Source organism: Thunnus albacares, chromosome 22, assembly GCF_914725855.1.
Source record: "Thunnus albacares chromosome 22, fThuAlb1.1, whole genome shotgun sequence".
Taxonomy (NCBI): domain Eukaryota; kingdom Metazoa; phylum Chordata; class Actinopteri; order Scombriformes; family Scombridae; genus Thunnus; species Thunnus albacares.
The window spans coordinates 9,442,822-9,465,392 of record NC_058127.1 but is presented as its reverse complement, the minus strand read 5'-3'; positions in this window follow the sequence as shown (position 1 = coordinate 9,465,392).

The window sequence follows — 22,571 nt, the reverse complement described above, 5'->3', positions numbered from 1 at the left end:
CTAATTTATCTGTTTTTTTTTTTTAATTAATTTAGCTGTTAACACCGAGCAGACAACACAAAGTTCTTGCACTCCAGAAATTCATCAGGAAAAATCCATGAATTTCCAAAATATGAACTGGTGCATAGAGACACAGAAACTGACCTGCATTTAAAGTTATTTCCACTTCATTGTCTTTGAACAACCTACTTTTGTTTACAGAGTTTAAACTGTATTTGATGTTATTTATTATGCAGTCCAACAAATAACATTTGGTACATATAGACCACTGTTGAGTGAATGAAATCCAAGGCAATCATGAAGTCATTTATCTATATTTTACCACCAATAGAAGGACTTCAAGAAATGTGATTATCGCGATAATACCATTTATTGAGATTTTTTTTAACCTATGATAATCCTAGCTTGAAAATTTGACACCAGCACATCCCTAATAGACAAACTGTAGAAAAAATTGAGAAAATATAATATAAATAAACTTGGAGACTGGGGATGTCCTGATTACGTTTTTTGGCCCTGGCCCTGATCCAAGTCCTTTAATATCGGGTATTTGCCAATACAAGGGCTGATTTCATACATATATTTACGTTAATGCCGCCCAATACCCATAATCTACAACGTAAAAATTAGATAAGATAGACCTAAATTTATCCTAAAAGAAAAAATTGTGCCAAAGATGCTCAGTATGCACAATAAAATAGTAACAATAAATATAAACACAGCAGCAGAAGATATGCAATGTTGATTGAATATGTATCCAGCACATGAAATAATATGTGAAGCTCACTAAATTTGGCACACGTATTATTATTTTTTGCAAGATACTTGATCCAAATACTGGAGGTTTTGGTTTAAAAATGATCATTTTTGTTGATATGATATAAATGAAACTTTAACTTGGAGAATGTGACTCCTGAAACTGACGTGACACAGTCAGCAAGACTAAATATATCACTCTGTTGGTGTTGTTGAAACTATAAAAACACTCAGTCCACTTGTGATTGTACCGTGGTGTTACAGAATGGAGTCACTTTCTTTGCAAATGATCTTTGGCTGAATACAGACACCGGCTTGCAGAAAATGCACAAACTCGAAAAGAAAACCAAGTCAAGTTACAGATTTAAGTTTATTTCATTTATTTATTTCATTTTGTGCATTCAGCTAATGCCACTATCATTTATTTTGAGCAAAGAAACACACAAGCAGCGAAAGATCATGCCTTTGCCACACTGCCACAATGGCCTGGAAGAGCTGGTTGATGAGGTTGAAATATGTGCAGACTCTGCGTCAACAAAAACATTGTTCTCAAATGTAATAATGCTCCACACCTGTGATAGTACTTACTGGATGTCTGAGAAGGAAAAGTGTTTAAACGTTCCACCAAATAGTGATTTTTCCCTCTAAACTTCTCACATGGTTTCATTTCAATAAATGTTCAAATGATCTAATATTTTACCAAAAATCAAACATTAGAGAAAAATTCAGGGCTTGGCTTTTTCTTCTTCCTTCTCCAATTAATCATCTCATTACCCCTCTGATTTAAATCGTTCAATTTCAATACATGTTCAAAAAATCCAAAGTTATAGTGGTACAGACACATTCAATACAGCAATAATATGTAATTTTCATGCACTTGATGCATCATTGTAACAGTGACAGACCAACCACAAGAAATGATGGATCTAACCACCTGCCAATTTTTGTGTCAAGCATATCCTTATATCACACACAGCATATCCATATCCATCACTCTTGGTGTGGGACCCTACAGCTATTGCAACAAAAAAAAAACAACAACACAATGGCTGTCAACCAACCTGTTAGTTCGTAGCTGTTGCTAGTGAATCCAATAAAACTTCCTGTAGCCTATACGTCTTCAGTGGAAAACCTGTGAAATTGATAAATGTTTGTCAAGGTTTAAACAAGACAAAGCTGAACTGCACTCTTCCAGTTAGTTTTCCATCCCAAGTGTTTGGTATTTAAAATAACCACAGTGGGAAATTCAGTTATTGTCAAGACCATGGGATTTTTTCAAAGTTAAAAAGGACGTTCAAGTTACTGGAATAAACTGAGAGTGCATGTGCCTGTTCAACCAACACAGCCTGTGCCTGAGAACCTGTTGCTACTGCCCCTTATCCTGCCACTCCTTCAGAACCTGCCATTGCACACTCTCTTGCTACTGCTGTTGCTCCTCCAGTCACTGTATCAGATGACTCTTGGACACGGCTTGGGGCTAGACCTAAAGCTTTGGTTGGCTCCACTCCATCCCACCAATAGCCCTGGTCACTAGTCGGTGCCTGCAGCAAGAGAGGGGGGCACTCCTCCCAGGTGCCCCCCAATACAACATCCAGCTGGAGAATAAGTATGACATCCTGGACCTTCATGACTTTCCTCCTTTGCCTTCTCCTTCTCCATCCCCTCTGACTTCTCCTGGGTCCAGCAGCTCTCTGTCACCTCCAGTTCCTCTACCTAGACGCTTCTCTTGCGAAAGGCTTGTCGCTCCATATTTATGATAAGTTTCAGTTTGGGCTTTGAAAACAGCACTCTATTGATACTACTCTTCTGAGGGTCTCTAATGACATTTTAATGTCCTCTGATGCGGATGATTGTTCTGTGCTGGTACTACTCGACCTCAGTTCTGCGTTTGACACAGTTGACCATCATATCCTGATAAAGAGGTTACGAGATTGGGTGGGCATATCAGGGCCTCAATCGTCTGTAGACAATCCAAAATACTGCCGCAAGACTATTCACCAGGTGAAATAGACAATCTCACATTACTCCTATACTTAAAACTCTTCATTGGCTGCCTAAGTAGCTGAACTATTACACCCATATACATCGGCTTGCTCTCTCAGGTCTAACATGCAAAACGCTCTCTCTGTTCCACGCACTCACTTTAAGACCTGTGGTGATCAAGCTTTTGAGGCCGTGGCACCTAAGCTATGGAGTGCTCTGCCTGCATTCTTAAGGTCTGCTGATTCTGTTTATTCATTTAAAAACCAGCTGAAAATATACCTGTTTAGAAAGGCATTTGGGTAACCTCTAAGAAGTCAGAAATTTATGTTTATATGTTTTTATTGTGTATTTTTATTTTTATTTTTTCTTTCTTCAATATTTTTTACTGTGTATTTTTATTACAGATTGTGTATTTCTGGCATTATGCTCATGTACAGCAATTTGTGACTAATGTCTGTGAAAAGCACTATATAAATAAATTTTACTTACTTACTGTTCCTTTTCCATACAGTCCAATGCTCGAGGATTTGAATTCTGGAGATTCCTATATCCGCAAAAGACACAGGTCCAATGTTGTGTGTCTGTATATCTGCTAATGTGCATTGCTGCCATTCCAAGACAGACATGCATGGATGCTTTGCTAACAACTCTCACTGAAGCCACGGGTCATGACAAACAGAAACATTGCACAGAAACATTAGAGCTGAAATTATTAGGTGATCAACTGATTAGTCGAACAACATAGAAGTAATTGGCAACTCTTTTGATAATTGGCTTAATTTCTTTATGTGTATTTATTAATCTTATTTTTAATTTAGATTTGTATATCCACCGTGTTTTATTGTCATTACTTAAAAAAACTAAATAAAATGTTATTCAAAAATAAAGAAATAAAAGTAAATAAAATAATTGACTCATTGCTTCACTTATTCAATCAAGAAAAAATATCGAACATTTTCATACATTTCAGCTGGAGGCTGAAACAGGAAGCGCTGTTAAATTATTATACTCCATTCCTTCACTCCATCATAGCCGTCTAAACACAAAGAGCAGTGCTATAGCAACCACTTTGACACTAACATGGGCAATAAAGCAGTAGGAGCCATAAAAAATGTGAGTCATAGCAACTCAAACCTAAAATGTGACTTTGTGTTTATAAGAAGTAAGCCGCTCTCACCATGCTATAAACTTCTCCAATGTACTGGAAATCTACTGGATATGGCTTGAAGAGATGGTGCAGTAAAACATATACTGGAAATTGGATGTTTGTTGAAAGGACAAACTTGATAAGAACAAAACATTTTGTCATGTTCTTTCTTAAGGACAGTTTTATAGGCTTTTATTGAAAAAAAGGCGGGGTGGGGTGGGGTGGAATATGCAGCTTAGACATTCCCAGGCTGGGAAATATAGCGCAGAGTGTGGAAAGCCAGGGACAGACTGTTTTTACAAGCTGAAATCAGTCAAAGGAAGTAATGGAGACTGTGTAATAAGACTTTTATAAGAACTGAAGGGAGAAAGTTTTTGCAGAGAATGCAGAGAGGAAGCTTAACATGTTGACCTAACATAATGTCTAGTCTAATCTAAAGGCAAATCATCCATAAATTCAATCTGAATTTTCAGAACTCTAAAACAGTACTGAAACTGCATCTTGTCTTTCCAGGATACCCAGCCTCTACGCAGTGACTTTTTCTCTAATGATGGAAGATTAGCATTCAACAACAACTTGTCAGAAAAACAGGTCAGTTTGAGCAGTTAAATGTGTTATCAAAAGACCCCTAACAGCCTTTTTTAACTGATCGTGTAGGTGGTGGACAAAATAAATACTCATGTAGAGTAGGGTCACCCTTTGCCCTCAGATTAGCTTGTTTTGAATTGACTATTGCTAAAAGAGGAAAGCCTCCTGTTTTTTCAAGGAAGAAGGGAGTGAAAAGGTTAAGTCATGTTTGGATCTGCTTATTTCCTAAACAAAGCAGGACTGAATTGGTTACTGTGAATTATTATCTTATATTTCTATATTGCCAAGGTTCTGTGAAATATAAGATTATTTTGAGACAGCAAACAGAAAAGAAATATAAGCCTGATGACACCAAAAACTGTCATACTGGAGTGATCCTCCACTGTGTTGAAAAAGTTGCCTACGTTGGTTTTACCACACTCATTCACTATTACCACTAGATGGCGCCAAAGTAGAGAAAAATTCAAATCCTCGACTGTGATGAAATTCTTTTCATTTACTGTTTTTGAACAGCTTCTGACGCATCATAGATAAAAGAATGGAATGAATACATCATTGCATTTTTATTTCTATTCATGTGACATGTATTTATTTATTTTAGAACCCTGGGATGATACAGAAAACCCATTTAAGTCTTACTCACAGGTAATGTGCAGTAGATAACTTCCTACCTGCATTAACTTCAGGAGTTGAATTTCCAGTGTTACAAGTTCATGATGGCTAACTCGGTGTAGTAGTCTATGTTTAACCTAATATGCCAAAAACTGCACTATTTTATCTTGATAATATAATTTTGCTGTGATGTAGATGCCAGAAGAGGAGTGTCAGACAGACTCTGTGGTTCCTAATACAGTTTCTTCACTCAAAGTACAGGTTACAGTTATGTTTTTTTTTGTTGTTGTTGTTGTTCTTAATCTTTTAATGATTGTAAAGGCAACACAAAAACAACGTTCTTACAATAATTGTAAATCTTGTTGAAGAATATTTTTGATTTGCTGAATTAATTGCTAGTGTTCATAACTAATGAACTAATTTCCCAGTTTAACATGGCTTTAAGATGCCAGCAACAAAACTTGATTCTGTCTAAATGTCAATACCTCACTACTCTTTTTACATTTTTAGACCCTACTGCTCTTGCTTTTTCTCTCATCCATCTCTTTCTTCTCATTAGGTCACCCAGCCTATTCACAGTAAGCACTCCTTCAGCACTGAAAACTTGGATGACAGCACTATAGAGAGACATGTAGGACTGAAATCACATCTATTTATATTAATGTGGCTTGAAGAATTTGCTACGAAAACGATTATCCCTTTTCATCCAATTCATGTGATGCCATCTAGGGTTGAGAGAGAGAGAGATGCATCTGAAATCCCTTTTAATAAAAAGTATCACTGGTATATTTTTAAACACTGCTTTTAACAGTTACTGACATCTTATCCATTGTGTTATTATTTTACTGTTGCACAGAGTGGAGTCAATACTGAAAGTAGACAGAAAAATGCAAAGTGTCCATCAAGTGTGATGCACTTGTCAGGTGAACGTACCACAAGGAACCATTTTTCCTAATATTTGTTCATCAGTGTGTGACATGACCCAGACAGCCAAATAGTTATAGAGAAAGGCGAATCCTCCCTGTCATTGTGTTGATCTTAGAGTCATTAAGAAAACATACCAATGGTGCCACTTGACATGACACGACACATCACACAACACATGACTTCTTATTTCCCAATACTCTTCACAAACTAGATCCATCTGTCTGTTAGCTATCTCAGTGTTTCGTCACAGATTCTTACATTCAACACTGCACAGTGTGTGGCTATAAACGCACAATTGTGATCTTGTGTAATGGTTTATACAAGGTATTTTTGAAGCTACCATGTGTGATCACCTCATTTGTCATACTGTAGTAAGTGTATTAACCCCACAACCTCTAAACAGTCTATTTGGTACACTGATGTTGACAAAAGCAGTAAGGTGAAAAGCCAGCTATAGGAGGAACTGAAGAAGAGCGCTATGGTATGAAAACCAGTGGTCACATTCAAATTTGTTAACATAACATGTAATTTAACACTCTGTCAAGGTGAAGTCTAACTGTCCTTTTTTGTATTATTATTCATGCAGTTAATCCTCTCTTTTACCATGGAGGGCTGTAAAGAGTTATATCTTTTTATTTCTTCTCTAGACTTTTTAGAATAAGGAGGATTCTTCCCAGTATGATGTTTGGGTTTGGAACAAAGGTACCAGTAAACATATATCATTACACTGCATAATTGGTCCAATCAAATGGATGGTTAAGAATAAAAAGCCTTTTAAAAATAAAAAGCCTTTTAATACACTACAAAAATACAAATGTCTTTGGCACACTTGCCTTCTGAGGCTTCTAAAAGGTGGTTTAAAAAACCCACAATCACTCTAATATTCATAGAAATATAAAAAGACTGGTTAATTGCAAGAAATACAATACTTTACAATATGTTCCATCTAATAGCAATTAGACAGGTATGAATATACCACAATAACCGCTAAATATTTTGCAATTATAAAGGAATGAGGTTCAGTCAGGCTTTGATAACTTGTGGGTTTGAGGTTATGGATTCAGTATGCCTCTTGTTGCTCAAGGCTTTTCACTTCCTGATATAAACACATTGTCTCTATGCCCATAACTTGACATGACTGTGGAGTCATGACATATTACAGTTCAATAAACTCATCACTACTGTCTGGTGAATAAACTATAGAGTGACACTGTTTCATATCATATCTATGGCATTTCTCAATTTCAATTTCCTGTCATTTATTGGCTGACATATACGTGATAATGATATATCTGCTATGAGCTAATATCAGCTGATATATCGGTCAGGATCTGAAAGGCATCATTTTTGGCCAATGCAAAGTGATGTTTTTATATTGCTGCATTAACTCCTCATTAATGTTTCACCACAGAAAAGCATTGATCCATTAAACCTCAATGAAAAGCATTCTTGTGTTCTGAAGACGGGATACAGCAAGGTTAAACGGTTCAACCACAAATGTCAACAAAACAGGATTTTCAGATTGTACGATTGCTCTTTCATTAATTTGTAACTTTCTAACAGCTCTGAAGAAAGTTTGTCCAAAGATTGTGTTCAGTGTGCAGTACCTCTCTGTTCTAGGAGGCAGTGGAAGTTCAAACCCTACAGATGGCTGAAGTACCAGTTCCCAGTGAAGGAACAGTCCTGGACCCTCTAGATGTATGCTTATCTTATGTGATATAATATTATGTTACATGATGCATGTTTACAATTTAATTTGCGCATATAGAATTATTCAAATGAGTCTAAAATTGTTTATTTCCAGGATGAAGATGGTCTATTGGCATGGGGGAGAACAGTAGATGGTATGCTAGATATTGAAGATATTTTATGATTAAAATTATTTATTGGTGATCCCTTTTATTAGCTGATGTTTCCCCTCCACATTCCCAATCTCCTCACTACCTGACAGGAAGGGACCGTCAACCTCCTGAGGGACACATTTGAGGAGTGGGATTTCGAGAAGTACACTGAGAGCATCTTACAAAAGCACCTCAACCAGAACACAAACATGTAGGAGGGCAGAGGAAGAGGATGAGGAGCTGTTGAACTCTGATCTTAAGAAACTTGTCGAGCTGTCATAAAATCACAAAACCCAAGCAAACCTTCAAAGTTTCTATTAGTAGTTTTGGTGGTTAGTAGCAGTTACTGTAGTATTGCCATTACTGTTATTATTTTACATGTAGTAAAATATTTTTAATATCTATTTATAGTAGTAATTTTAATTATATGTACTAAACCAACAGTTGATTTATTGTCAATGTTTTTGTGTCATTAGTTTCTTTCAATAAAAGTGGTTTCCTGCTTACTTGTCTGTCTTTTTTTGTATCAAATGACTTGTCTCAGTTGTGGAAGTTTTGTCTGTTTGTTTGTAAGGCTCCTAAAAGCCGTTTTTCATGAATTCCTGAGTTAATTGCATCTGGCTCAGCCAGCATTTCAGAAGTTAACAGAAGCTGTAAAGTAAATTTCAGTGCTGCATAATACAATGTACAAACTGCACAGCAAGAAGGCCATACCACATGCCATTTAAAGGCTCATGGAAAAACAACCACAACACTTGTTTGAGCAGTTTATGTTTACATGCTTCTTCTGAATGAGGAAGTATATAAAAAGAACTTGTAAAGCAGTTCCACTGAAATACGTGCAAGCTAGCTCACTTGAAGTTTCGAAATCCCAACAAGAGTTGAGGTCAAAAGGTTGAGTTTAACTCTTTAAGTGGACTTACATAATTCCAGTTGCTCCACAGTAGGAGTATGTACATAGGCTGTGTATATAATCTTAAGAATATGTATATAGAAGTAAGAGTAAAAGAGAAAATAAGGCACAAAGTATGGTGTATGAATCTCTTCTTTTAAGTATTATCATGTCCTAAACAAGGTGTTTGTCACATCCTGCCTGGACTTTGTGTGTTTTTTGGACTCTTTGTGTTTTTGTGTTCTTTGGGGTTTCCTGTGTTGCACTTCTGTTAAGTCCTTCTGAGGCCTGTACTACGAAGCAGGATTTGGTGTTAACGAGGTAACTTCAGGTTTAACTCTGGGTTTTCAGTCCTACAACGGTGGTTCACTTCTTACTGGGGTACATCATCATGGTAACTTATGCTGAACAGCTAACCTGCTCCGGAGCAGGTTAACTTCAGAGGATCCGATCACAATCTGTCAACACCCTGACCACTGACCAATCAGATCACTGGAGTCATCATTCCTACAAGATCCCAACATGGACAAAAGTCCTGAGTTATAATAAAGTGACAAGTAAAAAAGGGCAATATATATTTAATAGGTCAGTAGAAAACTTCTAAAAACAGAGAGATCGTGTACAACACTAAAAACATAATGATGATTTTAGTTGATTTTAAATGTGCAAAGTTTAGTCAACTGACAGTGCGGATGATTTTACACTCTGATTCCATCACTGCAGCTCAGAATAACATGAGACAACTGTGTGATGATAGTTGGAAAAAAACTGAAAGCTTGTCTTTTATTAAAAGAAATAATCAACATTGTTATTTGGCTCCCATGATTATAAATGCAACATTTTAGTCAGATAGACCTCATCAGTCATTAACTACTTTTCCACTCTTTGCTTCGGTAGCAGAAACAGTCTGACATTACTTTAAGTTTTTTATGTGACATATTCAGAATGGTTTTTTCATCATCCAACTAAAAAGCAAAAAATTCCTTCAGTACTTAAGTCATATATAATAATTCCTACATGTATTTTAAGCTGTAGCCCACTTTTAATATGTGGAAATTATTGCTAGTGTTTCTACATCGTCTTATTCTGTATGATTACAGACTTGTTTACATTTCACTTCGTTGAATATGACCTTTTGCTGTTCGTAAAACAGACGTTTTCTGTAGGTACTTGATATCACAGTGTCATCTCATATCATGAGGTACTTCATTCATGGTTCTGATGATGTGGCTCGTAATGAAAAACCCTGCCTCTTTCACATGAACGTGCTCATAGCTGGATAGGAAAACCCCGGGTTGACTGAGCTAGTTGATAACAGATACAAAGTACAGGCCTCTGGTCATATGGTTTTACTTGTTATGATTTGGGTGGTGAGTTTGGAGGACTTTTGTTGTTTAGCTTAGGGTGTTATTTACTTGGGTCTGTGTTTTTGATTGTTCTTGGACGGGCTGGTGTGGGTTGTATTGAGAGTTAGTGTTTTCTGGGTTTTGGTTTTCAGTTTGCTCTATGTTCCTACACTCCTCCCTGGCCTATTTTTCTCTCCATACCTGCCCTGCATTTGGACTCGCTACCCCTGCCCTGCTCTGTTTCCCCCACACCTGCCCTGTGTTAGCCTCATCAGCCCTGTCCTGCTCCCTGTAGTTTCCCTAGCCAATCGGCTACCTGTTTGTTCACTCCCCTCTCCTGAGTTGTCCACCCATCTCCAAACCCGCACCTCATCTCATCATTAGTTCAGTTACAAAACACTGCATTTAGTAGCCTTACTACAGTGGCTATGTGCAAATACTCATTTCAGTAATGACTCTCCAGAAGCTGCATACAATGTTGTTTTTTTTTTTGTTTGTTTTTTACAGCTACAAATCTAATAGAGCCTGCAGAAAGGGTTTACAGTAAAAGGAACATGTAGCTATGAGGAAATCTGTCTTATCTAAACCTGATGAGAGGGTTTTTGTTGATTCTTATTGTGCAACAGAACAGAAAGAATCTGCTCCAGCGTGTTTATGGTGCCAAGTTCCATTTGACTCACTTATGTTGAAGTAAACAAAGATTATTCTTCTTAAAAACATTTTAATAACTTTTTATCTATTGTGTTATTGTAGTTTTCATACTGTTGTTTTATGTGTAGCACAGCTTTTTGTATCTTTGTAAAAAAGTGTTCTATAAATAAACATTATTTTACATGAGTAAAATGATGAGAAAGAGATGAAGAGGTTTATTCATAACTCCTTAGCCATTTTTTGTTGGCACATCCTTAGTACACAGCATGATGTTTAATGTTCTAGCAGCAGCGAAAGGCAGCAGAGAGGACAACTACAAAAACACCACAAAATTTTAAAAAATCTACATTCTATCATGTAATGTTTGTTAATGTTATTTAGCCCTTGATTCTTAAAAAACTTCCAATGCAGTATTAGTATTTCACCATTTCCAGTACAAATCAACTTGTTTAAAGACATTTTCTAATAAGTGTCAGTGTTTTGAAAGAAGCTGGAAGAAGGCAGATGTTTGTTTTTCAATGAAGGAATAATGCTAAAATGGATTTTTTTTTTTAAAAATGTGTCAAATTATCTCACTGCACTAGCAGATCACACCACTTGTTAGTTTGTCTTTAAAATCTTTCAGTGTGAAGTTTTGATTTCTTTTCCCTCACCAAGGAATTCAACAATGGACCACATAACATTAATGTACCTGTTTTCAATCAAACCAAAAAGCATTTTCACACAAAGTTGGCAGCACACTAATATCAGTTAAACATGTTACAATACATCATGCCCTACCCGTGTATGGCATGGCAAAATGTGAATGGAAAAAGAATGGAATAAAGATTTTCCCTCTTACACTCATGTTATAATTATTGTTACTTATCCTGAATCAGTTCCAAACCTGATACACACACACACACACACACACACACACACACACAGACACACACACACACAAAATGGTCATGGACAGACCCACATGTAATTAAATGACAGGTGTCATCATTTATAATGGGGACTGGGCTGTTCTGGAGGTAAATTAAGCTGGCAGGCGAGGGAATTAATCACAAGTTGTCAACAGCCACAGAACCTTTCCATCTGTGTTGCTGAGTTGGCAAAAAAGCTTAGGGTTAGGGTTGGGGTTAGTGTTAGGGTTAGGAATTGCACATGTATAAGGCAGCAAGCCTTGACAGAGTTAGCCCTGAGGTGCACAATAACTGTGCGATATTCTGCTTGACATAGTCAACATCTCTGTAAGTCTTCAAAGAGCAACACCCACCTGGAAAATAAAGGGATGTTTTAGTATCTCTGATGACTACAGACCTGCTGCCTTGACCAACACGATGAAGACCAGGAAGGGTTTGGTTTTACAACCATTTAGTCCTACTGTATGGTGGAGAGTTTTCATGGGAATTTCACACAACACAACATGCTTTATGGAGTACAGAGTTTTCTGCTCTTGCAAACAAACATTTTGCATTCATTTCAATGTATCTTATTTCACAAGGATAATTCACTCAGTATCAAAACAGATTTCCAAAAAGTCCAAAATATGAATTAAAATTTCACAAGCAGTGGTAACACTCTGTGTGCTAGTTTTTTCTTATAGAATATACATTATACAGCTAACATGATTTGGTTTAATTTGGTTCTTGTTTTGTGCTTTTTCTTTCTTTTCTTTTCATTTCCATAGCAACCCATTCCTGGACATCTAACATGTTTTTAAACAAAAACATGTTATGCCTTTTAAAGCACCTGCAAGCAGTTGGATCTATTTGCCACGTGGACAGCACCTGTGAATGCACCACATCTGAATTATCTTAGTGATTGAAGATGCCAATCTTCTGATTGTCACTCTGCAACACAGAGTGAAAGAATGTGAGCACAATTGCTGTGACATATACTAGGGCTGTGCAGAGGGCCCAGTATTTGTATTTGTATCTGTGTTTGTTGAGGCTCCGAAATTATTCATATTTGTATTCAAACAAAAGTGGAAAGAGGCTTAATCCTCATGAATAAACTACCTTACCACACTGGGTCTCAAACTGGAGTCTCCCAGATCATAGACAACTGCCCTGACTACTGAGCTAAAACTTTACTCATTGCCTCATTGCAGACAGACCTCTACCTACTTATACACCCATAACACAGAGACAGCACAGCATGTAATATGTAGGGAAGAACTTCAAAGGCCATTATTGCTTTGCACTTTTAATTTATTTCCTATTTTTTACAACCCAACTTTGTGGAAAGGAGAAGGGGAACAGTTTATAGAGAGTCCCTTGGGAGCACTTTGTGCTAGTCAGTAGCTCAGCAAAACAAATTATTTTTAAAATATTTGTATGAAACAAATATTAATAAAAAAAACACTATTTGTGCTATGCTGACTAACATATGTGTATTTGGGCACATATGATGATGATGACAATACAAGCCTTCCATAGCTGTGCACTTGAAAGAGGTAAGTTTGCCCGTTATGAGCTGCTGCAGTGCTGGACCAACATGGCTGCTAGGAGCTAATTTTGAAAAGTATAGACCCATTTCTCAACTTGTTCTTATTCAAATTCATACAATGAAGCAGAAAACATAAAAATAATAAATCACTGCAGTGTGGATGAAGCTTGCCCACCTGCCAAACACACACGCATAAAAAATTATTGTCATAACTGCCATGAGCAAAGGGCAAAAACATTTGATTTTAATGCACCTCAACCATATACGTATGTACTGCTTCATATGAGGAAGTTACACCATAAGTACCGGGAAGTTACACAGTAAATGTTGAGAAGTTACACTTTAAATCCCCTATTGTTACTCCCTCGCTTCTCATTGTCTTGTTTTCTTCCACTGTACCTACATTAAAATACCAGTAATAAATACCGGTAAGTATTTTATATGTACGGATTCATACGAGGAAGTTACACTGTAAGTTCCAGGATATTACATGATAAGTGATGAGAAGTTATACCGTAAAATGTGGGCTGTATTGTCAAGTGTTACCAATTGGCATAATCTGAGCATGCACCGGGCAGGCACAAAAGAGCATTTTTTCAGGTAGGGGTCTTCAGTTGGAAGTTTGAATTATTGTTATTTAAACATTATTCTCATTGTTGCTTGCAAGTGTAGTTTAAAGATTATATTAAGATGGCTGCTATCTCTTGAACCACACATTAGTGAATACCAACGTTAGTCTGGCCTGGTATATACCTACACTTTGTTTATCCTACTTGCATTCATAAGTAATAATAGCCTACTATCTAGAGCACAAAGTTTATATGTAGCCAAGTTGATAAAGACATGTTTGCTGCTACGCCCCAAAAGACAGAGTGGTTATATTGGTAATCCTAGCTCAACCCAAGTTTGTTTCTAAGCTGTCGCTAGGTTGCTGCAAATATACTGTAGTTTGTTGCCAAGCTGTACCAAAACCTGGGACATAACAGGTGATTTGTTAAATGTCGTTTTAATTGTGATTAACCCTGAGAGGAGAACAGAGGCCAGTCGGGGAAAGTAAAGAAGACAAACAAGCTCACAGTGAATCCTTATCACCACTCTTCTGAAGAACTTGACGTCACTTCATAAAGGGAAATTAGGTGTCCTTGTTTAAAATGTTTCTTTCTGCCATTAAATTGTTTCATTTCTCTTTCTCTCATTCTGTGCTCAATTTTCATTCTTGTTTCTTTCTCGCTCTATGAGCTGTGAGCCTGGAAGCGTGAATGCCAGCCTTCTGCCATTTATAACGTAGGACATTTGAAGGCATTACAAATTGTTTATCCTTCAATCTGTTTATTTGTGCTTTTATATTTTTTTAAACAATAGTTTGCAAAGCAGTTGCTGTTTAGACTCATGATTAAGTTTCGCTGGCAGTTCAGGATATTATAATTAACAGATTTACATTGACCCTGTTTGAAAAGGCATGAACCTTGAGAATTATTTTTTCAAACATACTTGAATATGCTTGACATATTTGAAACCCTTTGAATAAATGTTCAGTTCCATAAGCTGACTCATCCTCTATTATGCTAGATGTTAAGGTTTATGCATTTTTAAATCTAAAACTGAGCTGATCTCGTTACTGGACCATTAAGATTGAAGACACGTTGTTATTTACAGTATATGTCTGCAATTTATAGTGTTTTTATTAATATGAATAAGAAGAAAACTTTTCATTTATTTACTGTAACATTTACAGTAAGGTAACACTATGAAAAAACATAATATTGCTGGCAACTACAGCTGCTAGTAGTTTACTGTAATTTTACAGAGAAATTCATTACAGTGTAGAGTTGTGAAAGTAAGCACAGTGTAAACATATGGCTATCCAGTCCATTTTGTTAGTCAGTGACAGCTCAAAAAAAACAACAACAAAGAAATATATAATACCTCTATCAGCTACAGTATTAAAAAGCTGCTTACATATTGGTAATAATAACAATAATACTAATAATAATGATAATAATATAAGTCTTAAAAGGAGCCATTCTGCTGCATCGTAAGTACTTTTTTTTTTTTTTAAAGATTTTGTTGATACAACTTACTTTCACTTAAGTAAGGTTTTGAAAGCAGGATTTTTCTTTATAATGCATAATTATTAAACTGTGGTATCACGACGGACCCCTATAGCAAAAATAGTTAAAATATCAAAAAAATACTAACTTTACTAATTACTAAGTTTAGAACATGACTATGTCCACACACACACGCACACACAAAAATCTGGATATATTGAGGTGAAAACTGAAAAAAACAAACAAACAAACAAAAAATGAGCCTTACAGATGAGCCAGAGATAGAAGTATTATTATTATGATTTTATCTTCTCCCATGCTGGGAAACCAGCAAAAAGTAATTAATTCAACAGAATGACGTCAACTAAATAAATGGTCCAGTAGAATTGTACAAAGAGAAGTTTATTTTAGATACTGTTCTAGAGAAGCAACTCATACTTTTCCAATGACGTCTTCATTTTTAGCTTTAGCTTTTAGTTTTAGCTGTACTGATATAATCTATCGTTAGTATCTGATGTCTGCATATTTATCTTCTTAAAAGGCTATGATTCACCAAGGGAGTATCAACTAAATCACAAGACCAGTTTCACATCAAAAGACATCCAACACTATCATGCCAACCAAACAGGTTCAAGAGGGCAAAGCCATAACTGATACTTTCATGCCATGCTAAGTCATTGTTTATTCTCTGTGTGTGTCTTTGTCCATAAAATTATTCTATTCATTTGAGTTTACATACTCATGACCATTAAGCCATAAAAATTGATTACGGACACTGTTATTTTAGTTTACACTTATATAGTGCAAAGTTTATATTTTCAGACATATCTATTCAAAAGAATAGGTGTGTATGTATCAATGTTAAGTATTACAACTGCTAACACACAGAGTGATTGGTGTAAATCTCCAGGTAACAGTGGTTTGTTGGGAATGAAAGAAAAGCTGGGTAGTTATTATAAACACTAATGTCCATTACAATGACAACACCAATGTCAGAAAATTACTGAGGAGTAAATATAAAAAAAAAAAAAATTAAAGATATTACCAGAAAATGAATTACCCTGATGATCAATTAATCTTTTGTCGTTTTTTAAGCAAAAATGCCAAATATTAGCTGATTTCAGTTTTTCAGATGTGATGATTTCATGCTTTTCTTTGTGATACATGATAGTAGTCTGAATATCTTTGGCTTTTGGACTGTTGGTTGAACAAAACAAGACATTAGATGACGTCACAGTAATTTTTCACAAGTTTCTCACATTTCATAAACCAAACGATTAATCAAGAAAACACTCAGCAGATTAATCAACAATGAAAATAACTATTTGCAGCTCTAGACATTACATTCACATTATGATCCACACTATTTAATGACTTTCAGAGGCACAGTAGTAGATAATTGTGATTATTTTCTGCATTCTTTTTTGATTTCTCACATTCTCACCTGTAATTAAATTTGAGCCCCACTTTTCACTCTTAATACACACATAACCAGTAATAGCATATACTGAACAATGCTCTAACTTCACCCCTGTCACTTTGATTTTAAATAGAATAGGTCTTAGAATTGACGTAGAAAAAGAAAGAGACCGGACCACCCCCATCTGTCCACTCACATACAGTATATGTAAACCTTTTCAAATCATTATATCAACTAAGGAGCTGTTTTACATGAAGTTACTGTGTGACTGCTGTATCAGATAAAAGAACTATCCAGGAAGACACTATACACAGTAAATATAGTGTTTGTTTTTGTGTCTTCATCAGGTTAACGATGTAGGTTAAGAGCTTTGTGAGGCCTCAAGGAAGTAAAGAATTGAGAAAATTAACACCATCACAAACGAAAAATATTAGCTGTGCAGTGACTTGGCTTCATGTGTGGTTTCCATCACACACGCCCTTAAGCCCCTATTCCCTTATTCATCACCTCACCACGCCCTCTGGAAACATCATCCATGATGTTTCTTCCCTCCCACCATCGTTTTAAATAGCGACACAGAGTGAACAGGTGTCACATCTTTACCTGGAATCTTGTTAAAGACATCAGAGGTGCCGGTTCACCTGTAAGCCACACCTGAGAATAAAACTACAGAGAGATCTTCATTTACAGACCTGCACATCTTTTTGCTTCATTATCCAGTTTCACCCATCAAACTGAAGATAATAAGACCTACAGGTATGCTAGAACAATACGCATTACATTATTCTCTATTCTTTAATGACTTCTGGAAGAATGAAATATGGTGTACATGTAATCAATGGAATTTTTTTGTAAATACTTGTTCTTTTTTTTTAATTTTTTAAAATATTAATTAAGTATATTTTAAGCAATTGATTATTAAGTGTTTCATGCAGGCAGAAATGTGTCACCAGAAAGTGAATTTGAATCATTTATATTTGAATTTTAAGTGCTCAACTAAATGCATTAAAAAACTAAAGTCGAATCACACAATTTGAAATTGAATTTATTAGTTTGGAATTGAATTCCAATAAACGTGAAACTGAATGTAATATTATGTATTATTACTGTAATATTATGAAATTGAATTCAGTTGCTCCGAAACTGTATTTGATCATCACTGAAAATTCAACTCTCTATATACTTCCACATTCAGTTCTCAAAAAATTCAATTTCAGGTCAGTGACACACATCTGGCCGTAAAGGAAGAGCAATCAAGTGCAGATTCACAGAACTCCTTTTCACATACTGTAACGAATGCTTTCTCTCAACAATATCAACAACCAATGGGAGCTGGATATTTTGAAAGCCTAAAGTGTTTTCTCTATTCAACATAAACACTGTAATTTTATGTCTTGCCGTTTCGGAGTAAAATTACTTTATTTGAGTTTTGTGCCTGACCCATCACCATGGTAACATTTTGGTCTGAGTGGGCTTCTGTTAATACTAATTGTATCGTAATGCAATGAGGTGATGAGTAAAGTTTTAGCTCAGTAGTCAGCACAGTCGTCTATGATCTGGGTCCCTCCAGTCGAGACCTGGTGTGACCTCCACTCTAAGATAGTTTATTCATGAACACTTATTGTAACTTACTGCATTATCAAAAAAATAAAAGTGAAACTGAATTCAAAACAAAAACTGAATTTTTACACCTATTTCCATTTTTATACAAATACAAATACAAATATAAATATAAATAATTTTCCTGCCTCAACAAATATAGATACAAATACAAATACTGGGCTCTCTGCACATCCCTAGTTTTCATCCCTATTTGAAATTGCACACAAATTCTTCATTTTCAGACGAAGAAAACTTCGAACAGCAGCTGAGGTGTCTCATTATATTTCTGTATTTAACGGAATGATCTTCCCTTTCTACTCCAGGCATGGACAACAGACTGGTCCTCACTGTCCTTTTTATGATGTTGTCCTGGATGTTTGTGGGCATCTACGCTCAAACCAACGCAACAGCAGCACCAGCCACAACAACTGCTGGCCCACTGATGCACAACACCACTGTATTAACTTTACAGGTGAGTGATGTTAAAAAACTAAAAGAAGACTATGAAATAGAACAGAATTGGCTAAAGTAAAAATTCACTTCCATTGATGGTAATTAACCTCATCACACATTACACATTATCTCACCCTCTTAAGTCTTTCTCCTCTCCTTGCAGAAAAATGTCTCTAGGGCAGGTTGTGGGAGCACACACCTCTGCACATCTGAGCCCTCTGGCTGCGACCCCTCACAAGCAGGATCATGTTTCTTTCTTTCTGCCAAGCAGACCAGTGGTCGAAACTTTGAGTTCGGCCTCTCAGGAGAATCTACCGGCTTCCTTTCTGCTTCCCTGTCTCTTGATGCCACAGCGGTATGTCAAGTTCTATCACTCACTCACAGAAGAACGTACCATGACGCCTAAGCCTGAGCCAATCATATAGTTTGTTTAAAGTCATCTGTGTCAACAACTAATTACTGTCTCTGGTTTTGCACCACAGGGAGGTAATGACACCACCTACGTCTGTGCAAACAACAATGGCAAAGTACAATTCTTTAGCGCTGTCCTCAACAATGGCCAGCTGACTCAGAGAAAGGTGAGTACATGGCTCTATGTGGCTCAGTGTAGTGGTGGTGATAGAGCTGGGTGGTATACAAATTTGTTTAAAAAAATGGACCCTAACAATGATAGTTACAGCTGATCTAGTTCAGCTATGAACCTGATTTCTATGTTTTGAGACAGAGACAGACATAACGATACATTCTGTTATGAATGGTTCTTTATCTCCTTGCGTATATTAAGCTTGTTCCATGTAATCTTCTTTTTGTTCAAACACTGAACAGAGACATTTAATGGTTTAGTCACCTGCTGCTCATACAATATCGAAGCAAACATTAATTCATCCATCATCGTCTGCATGGTATATAAATATTGCTTATAATAGTAAACTATTGAAAACTCATTCAATTGTCTTTGCTCTGCAGCTGGAGGTGAACTCTGTGAAGGGCCATGTTGTTGGAAACAAAATCCAGTGTACATTTGCTGCCACCGTACCGGCTCAACTTACTAGAACACAAGGTTTCTCAGTCTCAGTCTCCACTGGACCTTTCAATGCCAGTAAGATAACATTTCAAATAAACAAATTCACACACACATCATCAGCAACTCCAGCAGTTGAAGAGACTGATAATATTTTCTCATGTGCTGAAAGCATATCAGTAATGTTTTTTGTCTTTTGCTTGCACCCTCAGCTTCTGGTGCTCTGGGATCCCCCACCCACAGAATACGCACCCCTGTTGTAAACCTGGCAAATCCTAATGCCACTATCAAAAATGAACTTGCCACCACCACCGCAGGAGCCAACACAACAGCAGCACCAGCTACTACAACTGCTGGCCCACTGATGCCCAACACCACTGTATTAACTTTACAGGTGAGTGATGTTAAAAAACTCAAAGAAGACTATGAAATAGAACAGAATTGGCTAAAGTAAAAATTCACTTCCATTGATGGTAATTAACCTCATCACACATTACACATTATCTCACCCTCTTAAGTCTTTCTCCTCTCCTTGCAGAAAAATGTCTCTAGGGCAGGTTGTGGGAGCACACACCTCTGCACATCTGAGCCCTCTGGCTGCGACCCCTCACAAGCAGGATCATGTTTCTTTCTTTCTGCCAAGCAGACCAGCGGTCGAAACTTTGAGTTCGGCCTCTCAGGAGAATCTACCGGCTTCCTTTCTGCTTCCCTGTCTCTTGATGCCACAGCGGTATGTCAAGTTCTATCACTCACTCACAGAAGAACGTACCATGACGCCTAAGCCTGAGCCAATCATATAGTTTGTTTAAAGTCATCTGTGTCAACAACTAATTACTGTCTCTGGTTTTGCACCACAGGGAGGTAATGACACCACCTACGTCTGTGCAAACAACAATGGCAAAGTACAATTCTTTAGCGCTGTCCTCAACAATGGCCAGCTGACTCAGAGAAAGGTGAGTACATGGCTCTATGTGGCTCAGTGTAGTGGTGGTGATAGAGCTGGGTGATATACAAATTTGTTTAAAAAAATGGACCCTAACAGTGATAGTTACAGCTGATCTAGTTCAGCTATGAACCTGATTTCTATGTTTTGAGACAGAGACAGACATAACGATACATTCTGTTATGAATGGTTCTTTATCTCCTTGCGTATATTAAGCTTGTTCCATGTAATCTTCTTTTTGTTCAAACACTGAACAGAGACATTTAATGGTTTAGTCACCTGCTGCTCATACAATATCAAGGCAAACATTAATTCATCCATCATCGTCTGCATGGTATATAAATATTGCTTATAATAGTAAACTATTGAAAACTCATTCAACTGTCTTTGCTCTGCAGCTGGAGGTGAACTCTGTGAAGGGCCGTGTTGTTGGAAACAAAATCCAGTGTACATTTGCTGCCACCGTACCGGCTCAACTTACTAGAAAACAAGGTTTCTCAGTCTCAGTCTCCACTGGACCTTTCAATGCCAGTAAGATAACATTTCAAATAAACAAATTCACACACACATCATCAGCAACTCCAGCAGTTGAAGAGACTGATAATATTTTCTCATGTGCTGAAAGCATATCAGTAATGTTTTTTGTCTTTTGCTTGCACCCTCAGCTTCTGGTGCTCTGGGATCCCCCACCCACAGAATACGCACCCCTGTTGTAAACCTGGCAAATCCTAATGCCACTATCAAAAATGAACTTGCCACCACCACCACAGGACCCAACACAACAGCAGCAGCAACCACAGGAGCCAACACAACAGCAGCACCAGCTACTACAACTGCTGGCCCACTGATGCCCAACACCACTGTATTAACTTTACAGGTGAGTGATGTTAAAAAACTCAAAGAAGACTATGAAATAGAACAGAATTGGCTAAAGTAAAAATTCACTTCCACTGATTGTGTTTAACCTCATCATAGTGCACCCTCTTAAGTCTTTCTCCTCTCCTTGCAGACATCTGTCTCTAGGGCAGATTGTGGGAGCATCCAGCTCTGTCCAGCTGAGCCCTCTGGCTGCGACCCCTCACAAGCAGGATCATGTTTCTTTCTTGCTGCCAAGCAGACCAGCGGCCGAAACTTTGAGTTCGGCCTCTCAGGAGAATCTACCGGCTTCCTTTCTGCCTGCCTGTCTCTTGATGTCACAGCGGTACGTCAAGTTCTATCACTCACTCACAGAAGAACGTACCATGAAGCCTAAGCCTGAGCCAATCATATAGTTTGTTTAAAGTCATCTGTGTCAACAACTACTAATTACTGTCTCTGGTTTTGCACAACAGGGAGGTAATGCCACCTGCTATATTTGTGCAAACAACAATGGCAAAGTACAATTCTTTGGCGCTGTCCTCAACAATGGCCAGCTGAATCTGAGAGTGGTGAGTACATGGCTCTACGTGGCTCAGTGTAGTGGTGGTGATAGAGCTGGGTGATATACAAATTTGTTTAAAAAAATGGACCCTAACAGTGATAGTTACAGCTGATCTAGTTCGGCTATGAACCTGATTTCTATGTTTTGAGACAGAGACAGACATAACGATACATTCTGTTATGAATGGTTCTTTATCTCCTTGCTTATATAAGGCTTGTTCCATGTAATCTTTTCATTCTACAAATCAAATAATGAACAGAAACATTTAATGGTATAGTCACCTGCTGCTCATGCAATATCGAAGCATACATTTATTCAATCCATCATTAACTGCTTGTATATAAATATTGCTTACAATAATAAACCACTGAAAACTCATTCAACTGTCTTTTCTCTGCAGCTGGAGGTGAACTCTGTGAAGGGCCGTGTTGATGGAAACAAAATCCAGTGTACATTTGCTGCCACTGTACCTGCCCAAC